The following is a 6,238-nucleotide window of genomic DNA, read 5'->3' on the forward strand; positions in this document are numbered from 1 at the left end:
TTGAACACACACGCAAAAAAGAAAAAGGGTGCCCGAAGAGATTTCTTACAACGTCATGCTTTAGAGCTATGAATTTGTCTTCCACAAATTTTCTAATGGAGTGATGACAGAAATTAATGTGCTTGGTCCAGCTGTGCTGAATAGGATTTTTGGACATAGTTGTAGCATTCAGGTTGTCATAGTACAATGTCATGACATCGAGTGTGACATTGTATGCAATCATCAGTAGTTTCAACCAACCCTGTTGAGAACATCTACTTCCATCTGCTATATCTTCAGCATAAACACCATTTTCATCTTTCAAATATGTAGAAGCATGTGTCCTTTCACTCTCCATCTCAATCTTCTCAACATTGCTCTTGGCACTTTTGCTTTGAGATAGACACATAGGCCCTTCTATCTGCTTTACTTGTAGCCCAAGTCCAACAAAGCTCTTTCCAACTTCAGACTGTATATGACTAGTAACATGTTCACCCATCTGATCCAACCTCCTATCTATTTGATCCATCATGAGCTTTTCTCCTTTGGAAGTGATGTTAAGTTTGAGCTTCTAGTGTGACATCCTTGTCTGACATTTCCCACAGACTTGTCTTTCATCACTCTTGAGAGTTCCTCTAGCAGATATACTCATCTTCATTCCTTTGACATAGGTACACTTTGAGGAATAATCAATTTGAGAGTTCCACATGTAACAGTTGTCTTTGGTCCTGATTCCTTTCATAATCACTTCACTATCTTTATTAGTAATCAGACATTCAGTTTTGGTGAAGTTAACATTCAGACCTTGATCGCATAGTTGACTGATGCTTATTAGATTTGCAGTCAAGCCCTTAACCAGTAGAACTTTGTCAAGTTTAGGCACTCCAGGACAATCAAGCTTGCCTATCCCCTTGATTTCACCCTTTGCTCCATCACCAAAGGTTACATAGCTTATGGCATAAGGATGAAGACCAGTTATCAGGTCTTTGTTTCCAGTCATGTGTCTGGAACACCCACTATCAAAATACCACTCTTCTTTGGCTGAGACTCTGAGGGGAATGTGAGCTATTAGACTTGTAACATTAGTCTTAGGAACCCATTGCTTCTTGTTGACAGGCCTGTGCTGTTTGGGTCTGGGTTGATAGTGAGTCTGATGATGAACAGGGCTAGGATAACCTTACAACTTATAGCAGAAGGGCTTCAGGTGACCAAATTTCCTACAGTAATGGCATCTCCATCTTTGGTATTTCCCTTTCTGCTGTCTTCTCTTCTGATGTTGTGACATATGATGTGACATCATAGGTTTGCTTTTACTAGGGTTGCATTTAGGTTTGGCTTGAGGTTTGCAACCAGTGTAACTGCACTCAAGCTTAGACTCATTATACCCAATGCCAGATTTGTCTCCTGTTATTTTTCCAGTTTAGAGAATCTTGTATAGGGAGTCAGATCCATTGTTTAACATTCTTACATACTTGATCATCTCTTCTAGTTTAGAATTCAAGAACATAGCTTCAGTTTTTAACTTGGAGATGGTTTCCACATGGTCTGCCTTCTCATTCTCCAACTGTACTATCTTCTGGCTTTCAACTTGTTGACTTTCATCTAGCTTGACATTTAGGACAACTGCTTCTGTTTTTAATTTGGAGATGGTTTCCAAGTGTTCTACCTTCTCATTCACAAGTTGAGTTATTTCCTTCTTCTGGCGTTCAACCTATTTACACAACTCTACACTTTTGTGACACAGCTTTCTGTAGGTAGTGGCCAACTCTTCAAAGGTTACTTCATCATCACTTGAGTCTTCATCAGAACTGTATCTTCCAGTCAAGACAGTTACCAGATTTGCAGATTCTTCTGTTTCACTCTCATCAGACGAAGTGGCAGCAAAACTCATCTTTTGCTTCTTGAGGTAGGTTCCACATTCAGTTCTAATGTGTTTATACCCATCACATTCATAGCACTGTACTTCTTTTCCTTCTTTGGGCTTATCATCTGACCTTGCTCTTCTTTCAGCATTATTGGATTTACTGATGTCAGATGAGATGTTCTGGACATTATCCTTGGATCTTACATCCATCTTTTTCAACAGTCTGTTGAACTGTCTTCCCAACATTTCTACTTCATTGGCCAAATCTTCATCAACGTCCTGACTATTTTCCTCTTCTGTGTTTGACATGAAGGTCATGCTTTTGGTTTTCTTTTCAGAACCATCATTCAATCCCATCTCAAATGTTTGGAGGGAACCAATTAGCTCATCAACTCTCATGTTGGAGATGTCTTGAGACTCTTCTATGGCAGTCACCTTCATAGCAAATCTCTTACCAATTTTTCTTACCAATTTTTTCTTACCAATTTTTCACTTGACATCTTCTCTCCCAGGGCTCCTGAGGCATTAGCAATTTCAAGGATACTCATATGAAATTCATGAATATTTTCATCCTTAAATTTTCAAACTTGGAGGTGAGCAGTTGTAGTCTAGACATCCTTAAATATTCTTGTCTACTCCATTGAATATTGCATTCAATGCTTTAGAATTTCCAAGGGCTAGATCATCCTCCTCCTTGGACCATTGTTCTTCAGTTATGGCTTCTCCTTCTTTAGTAATTACAAGATGTACCCAGCCTGTTAACACAGCCCTCCAAACCTTATTATCAAGAGATTTTAGGAAAGCTACCATTTGAGGTTTCCAATAGTCATAGTTAGATCCATCCAAAATTGGTGGCCTGTGAACAGATCCTCCATCTCTCTCCATTGTACCAGAAAGTATTGTCCCTAGATCTCACCCAGAACCAGAGCAGGATGCTTGCTCTGATACCAATTGAAATTTTGGTATCAAATATGAGATGTCGAAGGTAATGTCACGACACTAATATCTGAGTTATGCAAACAAGATAAAGATAAAGAATAGTAATGCAAGAGACACAAGCAATTGTTAACCCAGTTCGGTCCAACTCACCTACATCTGGGGGCTACCAAGCCAGGAAGGAAATCCACTAAAATAGAATCAGTTCAAAGACTCTCCGTACACTTCAACATGTTACAGTCTTTCTCACCTAATCTCTACCCGTGCAATTTCTACCTAAGCACTCTTAGATATGAGAACCCACTCACTTCCCTTCAATCACACCTATGATCTTAAACAACAATTCCTTGAGAAAAGAAAACACTTTTCAATAACACACACTTGATTTTACTTCACAGTTTCAATCAAGTAGACACACACTTGATCTTGCTTAATAGCTTTGATCAAGTAGACACACACTTGATCTTGCTTAACAACTTTGATCAACTAGACACACACTCTTGCTTACAAGCTTTGAGTGACAAATTACAACCACAAATCAGACCAATTCAATCATCTATGGATGTTTTGAATGGCTTACAAGTCTCACGACTAAACAAGACACAAACCCTAGCTCTCTCTTAATATTTTGATCAGTATTGGTTGTGTGTTGAATCAGGTTTTCCAAGTCCCTTTTTATAGAAGCTTTCAGCTGGGCTTGGACATCTTGAAAACCCTAAAACTATTTTCCAATTAAATCTTCTCATAACAACTGGTTAGATCTACTTGGAAAATAAGTAAATCAGGTTGTAATCAATGATTGAATGTGTCTGCAAATCAGATCTTTAATCATACATAGATTGCCATTAAATGCGCAATCACACAACACCAGGCATTCATACTGAATGTTCTATGTACAGGATGTCATGACATCGGGTCTAGCATCCTGGAACAATCCTGCGTAATTCCATAATACCTTTTATAATTTCCAGCAGGTACATAATATCAGATGTCATGACATCGTGTATGACATCCTGAAACAATCCTGCATAATTATGTTTTCCATTTAAACTCTAGCAAGTACATAGATATCTTATCTTAAGACATCACATACAACATCTTGTGAACACTCTTTGTTTTACCAAAATTGCTGCCAACACTTAGAACCAACAACATGGAAGTCAGTCTCTTCTCTTCAATCAAATTCAACTGATCATACCTGGTCTGGCACCATTCAGCTTTTGTCAACTTGGCTTCCATCAAGACATGCAAGGATGGGATCTCAACCTCCACGGGGAGCACAACTTCCATGCCATAAACAACAGAGAAAGGGTTTATACCTATTGAAGTGCGGATGGATGTACGGTACCCATGCAAAGCATATGGGAGCATCTCATGCCAATCTTTGTATGTCACAACTGTAAGACCCCAATTTTGTCCCTAAGATCCCTCATGGCATCATATCATAGCATTGCAAAACCTTAAGGATCTTTGGACACCTTGCTTCCTTCCCTGTGGGTGGGATCCTTCTTGAGAGTGATTCTTTATCACCAAGCATTGCTTGCATTCGTATATCATTGCTTTTCTTTTAATCACTAACAAAAAATGTACAAAAATATGTCATCTAACATTTGTCTTGCAGCTTAAGCAGTCAACAGGTCAAGGCAATTCAAGTGAATCCTTTGTGCAAGAGATGAGGTTTTCATTGAGATATGATCATGTGATCATTGTATTGAGCTTATGTGAGCTACAAGTTCACTTTGGAACCAATTCACCAAGTGGCAAAGGCCCAAGTTCATCAGAATATTTTCAGGTCATCTAAGGACCAATGCAAGTCAAATGCAAGTCAACTGAAGGCTTTGAGTGTGAGAATTGAGCTTCTTCATCCCATTCATGTCCAAACAAGGCTTATTCATCATGTCAAACATCTACATTGAAGAATTTGAAGTCAAAGCAAAAGTTTCCAAAAATGGAAAGTGACCTATAATTTCAAGTTTCCAAAAATAGCAAGTTTTTAGACCAACTTCAACTCAACTTTCCAACATCAAAGAAGCTTCAAATGATTTTTCGTCCAACATGAAAGTTGAATATCTTTCTCTCCCATTTTCAAAAAGTCCAAGATCATGAGCATCTGATGAATGGTTAAGGAGATATGATCAAATCATTGCCAAGTGTGCATGGAACTTCAAAAGGCCATAACTTTTGACTCCTAATTCCAAATTGAGTGCCTCTTTTTGCATTTTTCTTGTCATGACAGTTATTTTCCAAATCATTCATCACATTGCATGAAATTTCATCATATGGCCATTTGCTCATGCATGCCCATTTTGGAGGGAAAATGCTAAATATAAATTGGTGCATTACATGAACTAATTTCCATTGACATTGTGTTGATAAAATGATTTTGAGTGAATTTGACCATGCACATGGTACTGTTCACGTTTGGATTTACCATGCACCACACAAATTGTCATTTTTGGTCACACACCCTATTTCACTTAATCCCAATTAGCACAAGCTTAATTACATTTTCAGTAGGATTAACACATCATATAGATACTAAATCCTAACAGAATTGTGAGGATTCATGATTTCTAGATCTAAATTCTTCTTCCCTCCAAAATTTTCTCTCAATCCAAATTCAAAATTTCTTCACATACCGTAGCATTTTTCTTCCATAATCTGGTTTGTTGAGTGTTGTAGATGAAGATCCAAGCATTCATTTGAAGAAATCGAGCCAGAATCCATCACATGAAGTTCAAGAACACAAACATGGAAGTTCAAATCTGAGCTAGATCTAAGCCTCTCCAAGCCTCAATTCACTCTTAAAGCTTCAAGACATCATCTCAGGAGTTGATCTGGACACTTGCAAGGCATTCAATTCACTGTTTCGTTGTTCTGCTCTTCAAGAGGTAAAAACTCGAGTCTCTTAATTCTTCAAATAATTGCCATAATGTTGTAGATCTATTCATGCTGATAATTCTGGTACAAAAATTATGAAAAATGGATGATTATTGAGTGAGATACGTGTGTTTGAAGTTTTGAATGCAAAGATGTTTTGATTTGATTTGCATTGTTTAGGAAGAATTAACATGATTTGATGATGGATTCGTGTTCCTCGTGTGATAACGGTTCGAATGATATAAATTTTGTCTAATTCTGGAAAAAAAATTGCATGCGTACACTGTTCCTCCACCGTCTTCATGAAGAAGACGGTGGTTTCCGCCTTGCCCCGCCGCTAGCGCCTCCGTCTGCAATTGATGAGTTGGCTAGGGTTTTTCGTCCATTTTTGCGCCACATGTGCTGCCTATTGGCCAATTCATTGGCTTACAATATTTTGACAGAGCCACATGGCCTTGGACTGCTGAGTTGGACACCAGCATCCTTAAGTGAAACTACAGCGTTTTGATACGCTCACGCTTCGATTCCTGGCGAGGCAATTTCTGGATTATTTTGTTCAGCGCCTTATTTTGAATGGTT

This window comes from Lathyrus oleraceus, chromosome 5, assembly GCF_024323335.1.
Source record: "Lathyrus oleraceus cultivar Zhongwan6 chromosome 5, CAAS_Psat_ZW6_1.0, whole genome shotgun sequence".
NCBI lineage: Eukaryota > Viridiplantae > Streptophyta > Magnoliopsida > Fabales > Fabaceae > Lathyrus > Lathyrus oleraceus.